Genomic DNA, 18,208 nt, shown 5'->3' with positions numbered 1-18,208 from the left:
AAAACAAAAAAACTTCTTCCCCTTCAATGTTCAAGCGATTTTATTTATTTATCGTCTCCGCTGCCTGTAATTTGTTGCAAATCCAATTATTCCATCATGAAGTTGTCTTCGATTTGGGTCTAACATGACCGGAAGCAATGCCATATCTGTTGATCGATTCTCACGCTCTGATTGGCTGAGCCGGACCATGTGACCATGCTGTAGCAGGTGATGGTAAAGACAGTTTGTGGTTGTTGCAACAACCACATGCCACTGTAGGTTGAATTGGGATTAATTAAATTATAAATTATGTGATAATTGATAATTAAATTAATCAATTTATAAATAAAGATCAGTCTCATAAAATCTTAAATTATTAATCTTAATACTCACCGTGAATGGTTACACTCAAGATTAATGGTAGCTCTGTATTAGATGGGAAACCCAGTTGTATACAAAAGCTAAATTCTGAAGGAAAAAGGAGTTCTAAATAGTTGACCTTGTGAATAAACAACAGGAACAAGTAAAATGCAATTCAATTTTATTAGCTTTTATTTGTCTACTACTCACTAATAATAATAAACTCAAAATACATTCAATGTCAGCAAAGGTAATAACAAGACAAAACAATGGAACAATTACACCTGGACTATAAATTTGAGGGAAAGAGAGAGAGAAAGAGATAGAAGGAAAAAGAAAAGAATCCCTTGTGTGTGCGTGTGTGTGAGGCTAGGGCAAGCCGATGCGTGTGTGTGTGTGTGTGTGACCTAGCTTGTCGTTAGCTAAAACAAAGGAATGTTAGCTAAAACAAAGGAATGTTAGCTAAATAGAACAAAGGATTAGCTCTGTGGCTAATGTGTGCTTTGTGTAGGTATCTGTGGGCAGATGCTAATGACTAGCCACTCTGGCAATGCTTAAACAAAATGGCGGTCAGTGCCTAGGTGTCGTATCACAGGTAACTCAATGAGGAAGGTATCAAAATGGCGTCGGAAAAATGGCGCCTGCAGGCCTAGTCGAGAACACAAGCCTACGAGCTAGCGTATCACCCTGAGGTAGCTAGCAATAAGTTGCTAAGGAGAATCTGACCACGCTACAGCTGGATCCAAACACTGCACTTAACAATTTCCAACAGACTATCTAGGCAAAGAACTCAACGCGAGAGAGAGAGAGAGAGAGAGTGTGAGAGAGTGTGTATATGTGTTGGATGGAGAGAACTAGGCCTTGTAGCGGTCTAGCCTCGGAGCTTAAAATAACAAACTTGTCGCTGCGCTGCTAATCAGATAGGGAAGCTAGCAATGGAGTTAAGGAAAGATATCATGCAAGATACCCTGTCTAACAAGTTCAAAGAAAAAAAAAAACAGAACCAAAACAAACAATAAAAACAAACAAAAACAATAAAAACAAACAAACACCTTCCGTGTCTGAGCGGGTATGCTAAATAGCTCAAAGCTTAAACATGACCCTAACAACCATCTGAATAAGCTACAAATTAAAAATTTGCCCAAGTGCCTACTCAATGCGATGGAAGTTCTTTCTCCGATGTCCGCGCTGAGGGTCGCAGTCCGAGGAGAGGAGGTTAGCGGCGCGTTGCGTCCAACCGCGGCTAACGAAGCAGGGAGATGAAGGCCTAGCTGGCCCACGGTGCTTCAGGAGAAACCTCCGGTGATGCGTCGACGAGAAAAAGGCTGAGAGGAGCGAAGCTGTCCGCAAATGCCTCTTAGCGTGGAAAACTACTTAACTGTAGTTAAACTTTGCAAAGGTTTAGAATCAAAACCACTATATCGCTGAAACTTAGCGGGTCGTTCAAAAGTTCGGCCGAAACTAATTTGAACAGGCTGTTCTCAGACAATAGCGGTTAGTCTCAACACTGTAGGCGAGCGTGCCTACAGTCCGTCCGACCACTCCAGTAGTCAGAACATGAGAGAGCGAATCGAGGCGCTCTCGATACAGTTAAAGCAGTTCCACTTCACGTCACATCCGGGTGGAGCGCGCAAGGAAATTGTGGGATCGTTATAGGGGGCGCTGGCGAGTTACCAACATTCCCCCCTTGGCCATAGGCGCTGAAAGGAGTGATACCCTATGGGCACATGGTGTTTAGTCTGCGACCCACGGTCCCTAGTAATCCACAATGAGGTAGTTCCACAATGAGGTAGTTCCAAGGGTCCTTTCTGTGAAAAGTCTTTCAGACACAGTTCAACAGTTCAATTCATTTCATACAGTCCATAAGATGCATAGGCACTTGCATGAAAGCATAGGCACTTGGACATGAAAACAATTACACTATGGCTACTTAACTACCTTCTACATACAATATTTCACACAGCAAACAAAAATAATCAAAACTCCATAAAGGAAAATGGAAAAGAGGGGTTAGTTAGCGTGTTAGCAAGCCTACTCTTCAAGAAAGTTAGTGGAGGCCTTAGGCCTGATGGAGAATCGGACAATGCCACGATCTAATTTCTCAGGTGCGTAGATCGTTTTGTCCAGTTTGCGGTGTAGTGTCAGTATGTACCTGTGTAGAGTGATGGCTATGAAGACTGTGATAACCCAACCGCTAGCTAGAAATCCCAGCGCAATTCGGCTTATTAAAGATCCTTGATCGGACGAAGGGTTTGCGCGGTTATTCAAGAAAGTGGTAGCGATGCCAGTGGGCTTAAGATCGAATTGCACGGTTTTGGTCCCTTCCAGCAGTAGTTGTGCTTGGAGGGTGGAGTTTATCTCAAGTTCGTGACCTGGGAAGGCATCGGGCATTTCTATCTCGGTCTCATACTGGTCAGCGCTAAGGTGATGGAGGGTGATGTCACCCACGTGAACAGTGGCTCCTAGTGGGACACTTAGGAGAGAGGTTTCGTTAGGGATCTTCATTCTAGTGGCAGTGTTATGTTGATCATATGATACCAGAATCTCAGTTTGGGGAGTGTTGATTAGCCACCGATTACCAGCTCTTTCTACTCTAGTTCCTATTCCTTCATCTTTAATAGACAATTTGCCTGCACACTTCTGCTCGGGGACTTTTGTCAATCCACAGAGACGGTCTGTGGTGTCTCGGATAAAGGGATTGCTGGGGCAGACCCAGTGGATATCTTTGGTAGAGATGCACATGTCTAAGTTAGGGACGAGGTAGATAGAGGGGTTGTCATCGTGATAGGCTATGGTGGGAGGTGTCTGCAAACGTACGTGTACGTCGTTGTTCCAGAAACCTACATTAAGGACAGATTTGATTCTGTATATGTTTTGCCGTTCAATAACGGGGAGATTGAGGATGAAGCCTATTTCTAGGTTTTGAGGGTTCACAAAAATGGGGATAGCACTGCCAAGACTATAAGCCAGATGAATCTGTGATGAGTAAACGTTAGTCGTGGTAGTAGATCGGAGTATGCTGTCAACCATGCTGAGGGGTATCAAATATGGTGGGATTTTACGTCCACTCAGGGTGCTGAGAGAGCTACTTACTTCTCTCATCAGGTCCTGCATTAGGTCTCGGATTACTCGGACGTACTTGACTTCGCTTCTCATGATTGCTGCTAGCCTGTCTACGGCATGTACTGTGTTCTTGATTAATGTAGAATGCATGTTAACGGTTAGTATGGTTCCCTGCAGGGTTTTGCCTAGGCCCTGCAGCTCCTCCTGTTGAGTTAGTAGTCTACCCTGGATTTCTGCAACATACAGGAGTTTGTTATTCCGATTTGAGTGGTAACAAGGGTGGTTACTTATAGATGCACGCTTATGGATTGAGAGGCATGCAACTAAGTTGGGCAGGCTATAACTTACTGTTTGTCCACCCCCCTATGGAGTGTGGACTGCTCAAAAGCTTTATTTGGTTGCTATGGACCCATCTATACGAAGGCGCCTGGCTGGGCTTCGAAGTTTTGATGCGGTAGGCGACGGGGGACAGTTTACCGACGATTTCGAAAGGGCCGGACCAACGGGGTAAGAATTTCCTGGCTACTCCTACTGGTTTGGTGAAATTGAAGTATAGGACTCTGTCGCCTACTTCGTACTCACGGTGTGTCGCCTTTCTGTCGTAGTAAGCTTTCTGTCCTTTCGCACTCTTTTCGAGGTGTTCCTGGGCCCACGCAAACGTGGCCTGCAAGTGGCGTTGCAAGTCGGTGACGTACTGGTGTGCGGTGTACGCAGTGGCAACGCTTAGGTCCTCTGGTCGGTAGAGGAGGTGTAAGGGAAGAACCATTTCACGGCCAGTCATCATTTCGAACGGGGTGACTCCGGTGGTGCGGTGAGGAGTGGACCGAATGGCCATCAGCACCAGAGGGAGTTTGATGTCCCAATCTTTGCCATGGTGACTCACATACTTGCGAAGCATGCTCACGATGGTTTGGTTGGCGCGTTCGACCTGACCGGAAGACTGAGGATGATACGCGATGTGGAATTTTGCCTCGACTCCGAGCATCTCCCACAACACTCTCATGACCTCTGCGGTGAAATGAGTACCTCGGTCGGAATCAATGGATAGAGGCAAGCCCCAACGGCTGAACACATGGTTCATAAGAAGGAGAGCGGTGGTCTCTGCGGTTTCGTTTGGGGCGGGCAAGCATTCCACCCACTTCGTGAACGCGCAAGTGACGGTCAGGAGGTACTTATTACCTCGAGCTGATTTCGGCACCGGTCCGACCCAGTCTATCTGGAGATTAGACCAGGGGAATGAGATGCCTTTGCTTTGCAGTGGGGCGCGGTTCAACGGTTGGGCTGGTCGGAATTGGCAGCAAATCAAGCACCCTTTAACATACTCGGTAACGTCCTGAATCATGAAGGGCCAATAGACAATCTGTTGGAGTGTCTGGTAGGTCGCCTGAGCGTTCCTATGGCCCCCGCACGGGCTGTCGTGAGCGTACTGCAACATGACCCCCCTATGATCTGTGGGCACGACCCACCGGGGAGGTCCCTGGTTGCGTGGTGTGTACACCAGGAGTCCTTTCTCGAGTTTTAAGCAGTTTTTGAGATTGTGAAGGTGATTTAAGTCTCGGGACTGTTGCAACTCTTGTGGGGAAATTGGGGACGCCACGGGGTCCGCAAGGAACTTACGGATTTGGTGGATCACGGGATCCCTTTCCTGCATAGACACCAGGTCGGCGTCCTGGGGCAGTCGGCCGAGTTGCACGGTTCCTGCTTGGGGTACTGCGTCAGTTTGACCTGCTCTAGCCTGTCGGCGAGTAATCGCGGTTACGTTATGGCGTGGCGTCTCGGGAAGCCATGACGGCTGGAATTCCCAAAGGGGGCCGTCTACGGCTCCCGCTTTGGCGAGGCCATCTGCCTCATCGTTACCGACTTTGTCAGGTCCTGGGACTTGAGAATGTCCCTTCACCTTCTTCCAATAGACGCACATTCCCTGTTCGGTTATGAGTCGATCGCATGCTAGGAAGAGTTCGGAGTGTTTCACTTCCTTGCCCCTTGCGTTTTTCATGTCCTGCACCTTCCACGAGGGAAAGTGTGAGACGAAGCTATGCCTGGCATAATTTGAATCAGAGCAGAGGACTAACCGCTTGATGTTCTCACGGGCAGCTTGTTGCAGGACGATGAGCACGGCTGCTACCTCCGCATATTGGCTAGTCTTAGCCCCAAGTCGGTGTTGGTATTTCCCTTGTATAGGGCCGTTCGCCCATACGATACCGACACCGGCTTGCACTTTGCATTCATGATGGAATGAGCATCCATCTATGTAAGCGGTGGGGAGGTCTTTGCAGACGTTCTCGTCATAGTAGTGGTGGTCGGAGGGGAGAGCAGGTACGGTTGTTAGTTCGGTTTGATCTGGACTATTCTCGCAGTCGCAATGCTGGCATTCCGCCAGCCCTCGGCCAAGCACCATCTTGTGGTTCTGGGCGTACTTCACCTCGACGTCGTAGCCCTGTAGTGCCATCATCCAAGCTGCGATGCGACTGTTCGAAACTCTTCCCTCTCTCAGCCTCTGGCTGTTCAAGAACGAGACCGGTTGATGATTGGTCTCTATCACCACCTTCTGGCCACCAATGTAACTGCGAAAGTGTTCAACGGCCCAGACCGTGGCCAGCAGGGCTTTTTCGCAGTCTGAAAATTTAAACTCCACAGCACTGAGGGGCCGACTGGCGTATGCTACGACACGGCGATCTTTGTCATGCTGCTGTGACAGTGCAGCGCTCAGGCAGTGGGTGGAGAAACTAGCCTCCAAGAAGAACGGTTTGTCTTTGTCGGGATACGCGAGGCAGGGAGCGGAGCAGAGCTTCTGCTTCATGCTCTTGAACGCGAGTTCTTGAGGGTCACTCCACTGGAAGGGTTTATCCTTCCGGAGGAGCTCGGTGAGCGGTCGTGCTATGTCCGCGTAGTCCTCAATGAACTGTCGGGAGTAGTTGCAGACCCCTAAGAAGCTCCTGAGTTCGGGTACGTTGGATGGGGCTTTGATGTCTTGGATAGCCCGCACCCTCCCTGACTGGGGTTCAATGCCATCTGGCCCGACGCACAGTCCAACGTATTCAACTTTGGTGCGACACCACTGCCCTTTGGTGACAGAGAGCTTCGCTCCTGCTCTGGACAGCTGAGACAGAACATGGCGTATCTCTTCGAGGTGTGCATCAAAAGTCTGTGACCTAATGAGGATGTCATCGACATAGATCAAGTTGCCACGAGCTGCGGCATCGCTCATTGCCTTATGCAAGAAGATGTTGAATTCAGCGGGGGAGTTCGCGTAGCCGAACGGACATCGGTTGAAAGTTAGCTGGCGGTTCCCAAAGGAAAAGGCCAGCTTGTGCTGGTCAGCTGGATCCACGCGCATGGTCCAGAATCCACTCGCCACGTCGGCGGTGGAGAAGAACTTTGCACCCTTCACCTTGGCAAGTTCTTGATCCAGATGGATCATGGGCCATCTTGACAAGGGCACTTGCTTGTTCAGCTGCCTATAGTCAATGGTGAGACGCCACTTGCCGTTCGGTTTCAGCACCGGCCACAAGGGGGAGTTGTAAGTCGAGTTACACTCACGAATGATCTGCTTTTCCAGCAGAGTGTCCAGTGTTTCTTGTATTGAGTCGTATGCGGCTAACGGGATTTTGTATTGCCGCACGAACGTCGGTGGAGCGTTCGGATCTGTTGGGATTCGGACGGTGTGGATGTCCGTGACTCCGCAGTCATTGGAATCTCGCGCCCAGATCGCCTTGAAGTCGTAGAACAGTTCACGGAGCTGTCGTCTCTGGGTGTCCGTGGTCAGGCTGTCAGCTTTCACCAGCTGTTGTTGAACTTCTCGTTCGAAGCCTGGGTACGGTTCACCTAGAGCTGAATCGACGACCTCAGTTGCAGGGGTGTCGTTGCTCGATTGCGTGGCAAGAGCGTACACCAGCATGTGTTTCGGGGTGTCAGTTCTGGTCATGACTATGCGCTCGTCGCGAAGCATGTCGTGAGGTTCGACGTGGATCATGTGGAAAGGAAGAGTGATCCAGGGAGGTTCCACTGGATCGGAATGAGTGTCCGGCGTTGGCGGCTCACCGATGACTGGAATGGTGAGTTCAAAGTCATGGAATGCCTGGTCTATCAGAAGGCCTAAAGGCCGACGGGCGGGGATCGTGATGGCGTCCCGCGTGGAGTTTTGAACCAGGAGGTAAGCGGAACGATGACTCACTTCAAGCAGCGGAGTCCCACACACGGCTAAATCGAGCTCCATGAAGAATCTGAGAGGCTGGAAGAACGCCTGGGAGCTACGAAACTGTTGGTCTTTCATGATGACCAGCTTAAGAGGGGAACCAGCAGTCCTAGCGGGAATGACAATGTCAAATTCGCTAGCGACATGGCAGGCTTGGGGAATCGTTTGTCCTGACCGCATTTGTTCCGGGTCAGCTTGGAACGGGTGCTTAGCAGCGTCGGCTTGGGTCCAGATGACCCGGTTGACTAGGTCCAGTTGGGCTCCCAGTCTGACCAAGATGTCTGCCCCAATGACCAGTGGGTCAGGAAGTCCGGGGACGACACTCAAGAAATGAAGGAATTCTCTCTGACCGATGGCGAGCGACACGGCGCAGACGCCTGTGGCTTTGATGGGGCTCTGGGGTTGTTCGGCTGACAGTAGCCGGTGGCTCTTCTGCACAAAGACAGGGGAAGGAGTGCTCTGACGCACTATGTCGAACCATGTTTGGCTGATGGCTGACTTCTCTGACCAAAGCGCTAACCTGACGCCAGGTGCCGTGACGCCGTTGACAGCAATGTTGCCAGATATCCAGGGGTAGTACCTGGTTGGGGCAGATTCGCCAAGAAAGCAAAGGAAAGACGGGTGGCCATCAAGCGCGTTGCGGTTGAGAAGAGTGTCGGTTGAGTTTGGTGCGTCTTGACTCGGCTCAGGGGGGAGCGGAGTGGTCTCGAGGTTCTCGGGGACCTGCCCTGACTCAGCTATCGGTGGAGTAGCCTCCACGCTAACTTCATCGCAACAGGCTCGATCGTGACGACGAGGATCTGGGGTCTGTGGGGACGCGACCTGGGCCCACAGTTGCCCACGACGACAGTCAATGAGGGGCGCTAGCCTATCTAGTAGGTCTTGGCCAATGAGGAACGGTTCTACCCCAACAGAGCAGATGTAAGTGGGGTGAGTGATGGACATGCCCTGGAAGGTGAGTTCTAACCATGCAATGGTTGTTACTGGGGCTTGATTCTGGGTGAAGCTAACCAAGTTGACGTCACAACGTTCGGTTCTGATGGGTCTACCTTGCGCGCGCCGCGCATCAGAAACCTCTGCGAAGACTTTGGAACACATCAGGGTGATTTCTGACCCGGTATCTAAGAGAGCTTGGAGGGAAACGTTGCCTTCTACCACAACTGGGGTATAGATACGCTTGGCGTTGCCTTTCCTAACCAAATCTCCAAGAAACTGCGTCAGGGGTGCATCCTGCGGGTCAGGCTTCACTAACGGAGGGGGTGGTTTCAACTCATCGCTGCCTATTGGGCAGGGGTCCTTTCCCCACCCCACGAGGTAGACACGCGGTGGTGGTGGGGATGGGTCCCGGCCTAGTCATGCTGACGGTTCGTCCCTGTCCTTGCTCGGCTTACCCTTCCTGTTCTTATTGCTCAGCAGTTGTTTAACTCGTGCTAATTCGGTCCTCAGTTCTGCCATCCCAAGCGGCTCTTGGTTGGCTTGTTTAATCCGTGCTAATTCAGCCCTCAGTTCTGCCATCCCAAGCGGCTCTTGGTTGGCTTGTTTAGCGGTAGCTAGCTTAGGGCTCCGCTCCCTTCGAGAGGAGTTGCGATGGGGCCTTGACTGTCCGCTATTCTGAGATTTAGGGCCGTGACTGCCAGGTTTGCGGTTACCTTGCCCTTTGGCGTTGGGGCCCTGTTCCCCCTTGGCTCCAGCTTGTCGAACTTTCCAGTTACCTTTGGGTTGACTCGACGTCTGGTGGCCGGGGTTTGGGTTCGCCCAAGGGGGCCCGCGGTTTGGGGCTTCACCCCCTTCTAGGCCTAAGGACTGACCTTCCTGCTCATATAGGCTGAGGACTCTGGGATCGTCCTCGTGGCGGTCCGTGGGTCGGACGAACGTCTCCCACGTTAGTTGTGCGGTGCGACGCACTTCTCTCATAGTATGGGGGCGCTGGCGACACGCGAGTGTTACTTGGTTACGGATGCACGGGTGAAGGTTATGGAGGAAGAGGGACTTGAAGTTGCGATCTTCCTCTAGCCCGGGCTCGCTTCTGCCCTGAAAGTACGCTGCACGGAGCCGACGGTAGTACTCGCGAGGGTGTTCGCTTCGTTTCTGTCTGATCAGAATAGCACCCATCGTCGCAGCAGTCTCATCCTCGTACAACGAGTATTCCTCTTTCAAGTACTTACGTATTTTCTTGTAGTTGTCGAGGACTGACTGCGGTAAGGTCTCAACGAATGCTCGTACGCCACTACCTAAAGTTTTCCAGACTAGTCTGGCCTTTTCATGCGACGTAGCCTCTGGCAGGTCCAGGAGGCTACGCTCGATTTCCCGGAAATAATCATTAACGCTTCGGTGTCTATGTTTTTCCGGCTCAAAACGCTCTATGTCTTTCGCAAGGACGTCGATTTGGCGGATCCTAGTTTTGCGTTCTGCGACGAGGCGTTTTGATTTTGACCCGTAGGGGTCCTCGCTGTCTTCGCTATTTGAGCTGCTCTCATATCGCCTATGTCTGCGTTTCGGCTTGTAGGCGGCCTCTCCGTCAGAGGAGTCTGAGGGTACGTAGCGCGGCGTTTTCTGCGGGCTAGAGGCTGCAGCGATATTGAAGCGCGAGGGGGTGTAGTGGGGAGTAAAGTAAAAACTCCCAGCGCCACGAGGTGGCGATCGCGCGACTTTCACGCGAGTTGAGCTTGAGTGCGGTGTCTGATCTACCGTTCTAAGCTCAGGTTCTTCCTCCTCCAGAGCGGAACTCTGTTCTTGGGAGGGTTTGGCCGATCCCTCATCTGAGCGACGTGCTTGCGTCACTTCTTCCCTGAGGTATTCTATTTCGCGCTTTAGTTCATCTTGTGTGGCTCTCAGGCCCACGAGGCTACTCTCCGCGCTTTCTGCTCTCCTTTGAGCTTCGGCCAGTTGTCGTTTTAGTGTTCTTTTCTCTTGTTCGAGGGTCATACACACATGTTCCATTTCCTTATAGTAGATCATGAACAATTTGGGTAGCCCTTCTGGGAGAGTCATAGTATGCTCCTTAAGTTCCCTAACGGCTATGTGTATTTCATCAAAGCGAGCCTTTTGGTCCAGATCACAGAAGTAATTTCTCCTATCCTCCGGGACTTGGCCTAAATCGCCTACAACGTCGAAGAGAGAGAGGAGGGGCCCTTCTGACTCCCTTGATGGGGAACGCGACATTTTGTTCGAAATGTATTAATTAACTTAAAGGAAATTAATACTAGGGGTTGATTAGGTTAGAATTTAATTTAATCCAAGTTGCTAAATAATTGATGTGGTTTCTTAGCTACTTTGTTTTCACTAATGTTTCACTTGTATTAATTAGCTCAATTAATAATTAGTTAACAATAATGATTATTATTAATAATGTTAATTAAGTACTTGGATTAGATATTACTCTAATGTACTAATCAATTAAACCAGTTTATCAGCTAACTGTGGTTGGCAGCTGAATTTCAGTTCTGTGATTAACACACTGTTAATGATTCACCATTAAAGTCATCTGTGTTATACCTTGGCAGTTGATTTTGGGTATACAGCAGTTTACAAGTTATTGTTGAGAAATTCACAAGGTCATTAAACTATGCCTCACACGGGGCACCACTTTAATGTAGGTTGAATTGGGATTAATTAAATTATAAATTATGTGATAATTGATAATTAAATTAATCAATTTATAAATAAAGATCAGTCTCATAAAATCTTAAATTATTAATCTTAATACTCACCGTGAATGGTTACACTCAAGATTAATGGTAGCTCTGTATTAGATGGGAAACCCAGTTGTATACAAAAGCTAAATTCTGAAGGAAAAAGGAGTTCTAAATAGTTGACCTTGTGAATAAACAACAGGAACAAGTAAAATGCAATTCAATTTTATTAGCTTTTATTTGTCTACTACTCACTAATAATAATAAACTCAAAATACATTCAATGTCAGCAAAGGTAATAACAAGACAAAACAATGGAACAATTACACCTGGACTATAAATTTGAGGGAAAGAGAGAGAGAAAGAGAGAGAAGGAAAAAGAAAAGAATCCCTTGTGTGTGCGTGTGTGTGAGGCTAGGGCAAGCCGATGCGTGTGTGTGTGTGTGTGTGACCTAGCTTGTCGTTAGCTAAAACAAAGGAATGTTAGCTAAAACAAAGGAATGTTAGCTAAATAGAACAAAGGATTAGCTCTGTGGCTAATGTGTGCTTTGTGTAGGTATCTGTGGGCAGATGCTAATGACTAGCCACTCTGGCAATGCTTAAACAAAATGGCGGTCAGTGCCTAGGTGTCGTATCACAGGTAACTCAATGAGGAAGGTATCAAAATGGCGTCGGAAAAATGGCGCCTGCAGGCCTAGTCGAGAACACAAGCCTACGAGCTAGCGTATCACCCTGAGGTAGCTAGCAATAAGTTGCTAAGGAGAATCTGACCACGCTACAGCTGGATCCAAACACTGCACTTAACAATTTCCAACAGACTATCTAGGCAAAGAACTCAACGCGAGAGAGAGAGAGAGAGAGAGTGTGAGAGAGTGTGTATATGTGTTGGATGGAGAGAACTAGGCCTTGTAGCGGTCTAGCCTCGGAGCTTAAAATAACAAACTTGTCGCTGCGCTGCTAATCAGATAGGGAAGCTAGCAATGGAGTTAAGGAAAGATATCATGCAAGATACCCTGTCTAACAAGTTCAAAGAAAAAAAAAAACAGAACCAAAACAAACAATAAAAACAAACAAAAACAATAAAAACAAACAAACACCTTCCGTGTCTGAGCGGGTATGCTAAATAGCTCAAAGCTTAAACATGACCCTAACAACCATCTGAATAAGCTACAAATTAAAAATTTGCCCAAGTGCCTACTCAATGCGATGGAAGTTCTTTCTCCGATGTCCGCGCTGAGGGTCGCAGTCCGAGGAGAGGAGGTTAGCGGCGCGTTGCGTCCAACCGCGGCTAACGAAGCAGGGAGATGAAGGCCTAGCTGGCCCACGGTGCTTCAGGAGAAACCTCCGGTGATGCGTCGACGAGAAAAAGGCTGAGAGGAGCGAAGCTGTCCGCAAATGCCTCTTAGCGTGGAAAACTACTTAACTGTAGTTAAACTTTGCAAAGGTTTAGAATCAAAACCACTATATCGCTGAAACTTAGCGGGTCGTTCAAAAGTTCGGCCGAAACTAATTTGAACAGGCTGTTCTCAGACAATAGCGGTTAGTCTCAACACTGTAGGCGAGCGTGCCTACAGTCCGTCCGACCACTCCAGTAGTCAGAACATGAGAGAGCGAATCGAGGCGCTCTCGATACAGTTAAAGCAGTTCCACTTCACGTCACATCCGGGTGGAGCGCGCAAGGAAATTGTGGGATCGTTATAGGGGGCGCTGGCGAGTTACCAACACCACTGAAGAAGAAACTAAAACCTTCTGCAGGTTTGTACATCTGAAAATATCAATTACAATATCTAAATCATTTTCATATCCAGAAGCTACCCGGAGTACTGCAGTTCCCATAGAGGTGTTTGGTCCCTTAGCTAAGGCTTCATACTTATCAAGTGCAAATAAATAATTGTGTGCAAATATTTATGCTGCAAGTAAAACGACACAATATCACACCAGAAGTACATCAAGTCCATTACACATGCACCAAATAAGCTCACCATGTAGTTATGTTACAGAGCCAGGCAGCGTACTACAGAAACCGGAAAGCCAAGCGCGCGTGCACATCTGGAGGGAAATTTCATACGTCTTGCAAGTATTTTACAGGGAAATGGTTTGTAATTTATTAGCTGAGAATGCACCAGAAGGCATGTAAATTTCAAAACTTTCTGGGGGGGCATACCTCCAGATCCCCCTAGCATTAGCACACCTTTGGCTTTACCACTGCGAATTCCAGATCCGCCTCCTACCTTTTTTAAAACCCGGCTACGTCAGATTTTCTGGAGAACCTTGGGATTGTAAGCTTGGCACAGTAGAGTTTAGAAGTTCAATTCCGAAGTTTATCGTTCAGATCTGAATATTTTCCATCATTCATTCATCTTGAGTAAATATTTTCATCATGGGCAGGGTTGCTGTGGTTTTAAATCACGAAAGGAAAAGGTGGATATGGTGTTTGGAGAATGTACACACAGGGTGGGGACATGTGTTCATGGGGTTCTAAGAGGCCCAAACGTGTTCCAGCATGACGGTGGTGCACCATGCACAAGGCAAAACAATGAAGACCTGGTTTGTCAAAGTTGGACTGGAAGAACTTGAGTGTCCTGCACTGAACTCAACCCCACTGAACACCTTTGGGATGAACTGGAATGCCCACAAAGGGAACTAAATCTGGAATGGGATGTTCAGCAAGCACATATGGGTGTGATGGTCGGGTGATCTGGCCATCAAGTGTACATGTGTATACAACCCCCAATTCCAAAAAAGTTCGGACATTGTGTACAACATAAAAGAATATGATGATTTTGCAAATCGTGGAAACCCTGTATTTCATTGAAAATAGCAAATAATTTGTGGATCACATCATCTATGGTCCATAATATCATTAAAGGATTCCGAGAATCTGGAGAAATCTCTGTATGCAAGAGACGAGGCTGAAAACTGACCTTGGATGCCTGTGATCTTCAGGCCCTCAGGAGACACTGCATTAAAAGCAGACACGTGTCTGTAGTGGAAATCACTGTATGGGCTCAGGAACACTTCAGAAAACCATCATCTGTCAAAACACTTCATTACTGCATCCACAAACGCAAGTTAAAACCAGATATAAACAATATCCAGAAACACCGCCACCTTCTCTGGGCCCGAGCTCTTTTACAATGGACTGAGGCGAAGTGGAAAACTGTCCCGAGGTCTGACGAATCAAAAGTAGAAATTCCTTTTGGAAATCATGGACCCCACGTCCTCCAGGCTAAAGAGGAGAGGAGACCATCTGGCTTATCAGTGCACAGTTCAAAAGCAGCATCTGTGATGGTATGAGGGTGCATTAGTGCACATGACATAGGGAGCTTGTACATCTGGGAAGGCATCATTAATGCTAAATGATATAAACACGTTTCGGAGCAATATGCTGCCATCCAGACCAAATCTTTTTCAGGGAAGGCCTTCCTTCTTTCAGCAAGACAACGCCAAATCGCTTTCTGTGCACGTTACAACTGTGTGGCTCTGTAGTAAGAGTCTGGATGCTAAACTGGCCTGCTGCAATCCAGACCTGTCTCCCATTTAAAACATTTTGCTGCATTATGAAGTGCAAAATACGACAAAGGAGACCCTGAACTGTTGAGCAACTGAAATTGTAGATCAGGCAAGAGTGGGACAGCATTTCTTTCAGAACTACAGCAATTGGTCTCCTCAGTTCCCAAACCTTTAAAGTGTTGGTAAAAGTAGAGGTGATGCAACACAGTGGTAAACACGCCCCTGTCCCAACTTTTCTGAAATGTGTTGCTGACATGAAATTCAAAATGAGCAGAGCTTTAAAAAAAAAAAATTGTTTCAACATTTTCATGTGTTGTCTTTGTACTATTTTCAATGAAATATAGGCTTTCCATGATTTTGCAAATCACATTGTTTAGTTTCTTTAACAGGGGCCATGTACAGAACAAGTCCCATACCAGAGTTAGCTATACAGCTAATTTTCATCTGTGGTCCCTGAGCAGGGGGCTTAAAACTAACAAACAATATGGACAATACATACACTACTATTGCCGTTACGACTAGATATACACTAAAAACAGCAACATCAGACTCGGACAACATCACATGTAACAATGGCACAAGGACAACACACCTACACAGGACACTACCATCAATACACAAATGACAACACATAAGGCAGCACACATCACAAAATAATAAATTAATGATCACATCTTTGATAAGCCTTCAGCCTTATGTTCAAGGATATATATATATATATATATATATATATATATATATATATATATATATATATATATAAAAAAAGTGCTGTCAAAAATGTCGCGTTAACTTGACTAAATTTTAACGGCGATAATTTTTTTTTATCGCGAGATTAACGCTCTGTGACATGATGCCACGCCCCGCACAGCCAGAGTCCTCTGCCCTCCCCCGAAGAGCCACAGTGCTCGGCTTAGGTTTCGTTTTCCCATTGGCAGCTCCAGCCCCACTTTGCAGTGGCTGTGACGACGTGTTATGCTCTGCAATAAAAAAAAAAACAAACATTGGTACAACCGGTGTTTGAACTATGCCGATATTTTCGGGGGGTCCCTTTTATTCCCTGGGGGGGGGGGGGGGGGGGTGCTTGCGCTTGTCTCAGAGCGCGGCTCTCCATCGCGCGCTCACTTCAGATATGCAAATGCTTCCCGTTACACATGATTGCTATGTCAATAAACATCATTTTGACAATATTTGAGACCCCCCCCCAACATTTCCCAAGTCATGTTTTCAAGGGATCTCATGTCTGTTTCAGGGGATCTCGGATCCCCCGAGTACCCCCGTAGTTCGAACGGTGAGCAAGCCCATTCACTTTTTTATGCTGATAAGAGAATTACAATGGTTTTTCATGTGACAATGTGCGATTAAATTGCGATTAATCGCGAGTTAACTATGACAGTCGCGACATTAACCACGATTAAATATTTTAATCACTTGACAGCGCGCATATATATATATATATATATATATATATATATATATATATATATATATATATAAATAAATAAATTTTATATAATTGGCTGAAACGTACAGTCTCTTATATGAGCTGGAATTGAGTTCCATTTTTCTACTGCACTGATGGAGAAAGCTGATCAGCCAATTGAAGTCTTCCTGAAACTCCCATAACAATCACCTCTCACTGAAGACCTAGAGACCCTTAATTTATCTCTGCGAAGTGATATGTATTGCTTGAGAGGTGGCGATGCAAGATCATGGATGAGTTTATACATCAAGCACATATCAGCAAAACAGAGAAAACTCTCAAAGGTTAGTAAGTTGTGTTTTGTTATGATGGCACAATGATGGTAATTTCTTTTTTTTTTTTTTTATCAATAACTTTTATAGCCTGTTTGTAGAGGGTGGCTAAAGGTTGTAAGATAGTCACCCCTACCTGGGACCAACTTGTAGAGCAGTAAGATAGAGGAGAAAAAAAAATCATAGAATGTAAAAACAGGTTAGCAGCAGGTAAGGGCAATTGGTGCCTGATGTGCCTAAAATTAGCTAGACTATCTCTGACACTTTTGGATTTTTTTTTTTTTTTTTTTTTTAATGTGCTTTTTAAAAGTTGAGTTAGAATCAATGATAACACCCAGATACTTGAAATTATCAACAGTATTTATCACCTCTCACTTAACAAGGATATTGGGTTGTTTTGGGTCATGCCTCTTGATGGAAAAATACATGGCTACTGTTTTGCTCACATTAAGTTGTTGGTTTACACAACATCCCAACTTTTCTGGAATTGGGGTTGTAGTATCTCACCCTAGTGCATGTGCCCTGGCGTTACAGCTTGGACTTGGAGTGTGGTGCTCGGGGAGAGGAGGGGTAACAGGAGGACAGAGGACAGGAAGGAGCAGTAGCCTAGCCTAACAAAAAGCAATACTGGACAGTGTACAATATAAATGTGCAATACCTCTCCTGCTGGAATTTATTTATTTATTTATTTATTTATTTGTATGTGTAAATACTTAATTTATCTAGAAGTTTTCTCTATTTTCTATTCTCTGTTTATCCTGTGATGATGATGCTACTGGAATTTTAATTTCCCTGAGGGAACCTGCCCAAAGGGATCAATAAAGTTCTATCAAGTTTTCAGATTTCCTGTAAATGGGAGATTGCTAATGCCAGGGCAGGGAGCAGCATGGCTGAATGTTGCGCTGGTTGTGTATCCTTTTTGAAACTCTAAATAACTTGTCTTCTGGGAATTCAATAAAAGCCTGTTGGGTTGAATTATCAGCACTCTAATGATCCAGTCCTCATCCTGCTGCTGGTGTTCATCTCATCTCATTATCTCTAGCCGCTTTATCCTGTTCTACAGGGTCGCAGGCAAGCTGGAGCCTATCCCAGCTGACTACAGGCGAAAGGCAGGGTACACCCTGGACAAGTCGCCAGGTCATCACAGGGCTGACACAGACAACCATTCACACTCACATTCACACCTACGCTCAATTTAGAGTCACCAGTTAACCCAGGGGTGGGCAGTTATTTTTTCCATGGGGCCACATGAGAAACAGAATTTTGTGGAGGACTGGACCAAAAGGCTGAACTAAATTCTGCATAATATTAAGTGTATTTCTTTTATATAAAGCAATAAATAACATTGTTTTTACAAGCTGCTAAGACTGGTAAGAGTATGGAAAAAAACAAGGTTGCCTTACAAAAAATGTCATTTATTCAATCAAATTTCCCAAAACAATGGTTAACAAAACGTGAACGTTTGTACCCATTTTTTTTTCAGTCACATTCACCCCAAAACACAATAAAGACATCGCAATATTGTCTTTCTACTCCAAATATCAAGCAAGATACATCATATTATAATAATGATGCCCACATCTGTAGTCTAATCACCTCATTTGGTGTTTTTCAGTTTATTTGTTCAGTGAGAGAAATCTGGTCTCTGTTGGTCTTTAACGAGTGCATCAGAGTCAGGTTGAATGTCTGAGGCGGAGATGCGAAGCACAGC

General features: G+C 46.5%; 1 protein-coding gene across 2 annotated transcripts in view; it reads left to right on the top strand.

The window, feature by feature from the left end:
- The window catches only part of rnf41 (ring finger protein 41), a 76,460-nt gene that overhangs the window by 30,062 nt on the left and 28,190 nt on the right, over positions 1–18,208 (top strand). The window lies entirely within an intron of this gene.

This window comes from Neoarius graeffei, chromosome 13 (genome assembly GCF_027579695.1).
Source record: "Neoarius graeffei isolate fNeoGra1 chromosome 13, fNeoGra1.pri, whole genome shotgun sequence".
Taxonomy (NCBI): domain Eukaryota; kingdom Metazoa; phylum Chordata; class Actinopteri; order Siluriformes; family Ariidae; genus Neoarius; species Neoarius graeffei.
The sequence above is the reverse complement of the archived record's forward strand: the minus strand, read 5'-3'. Positions and strand labels throughout refer to the sequence as shown.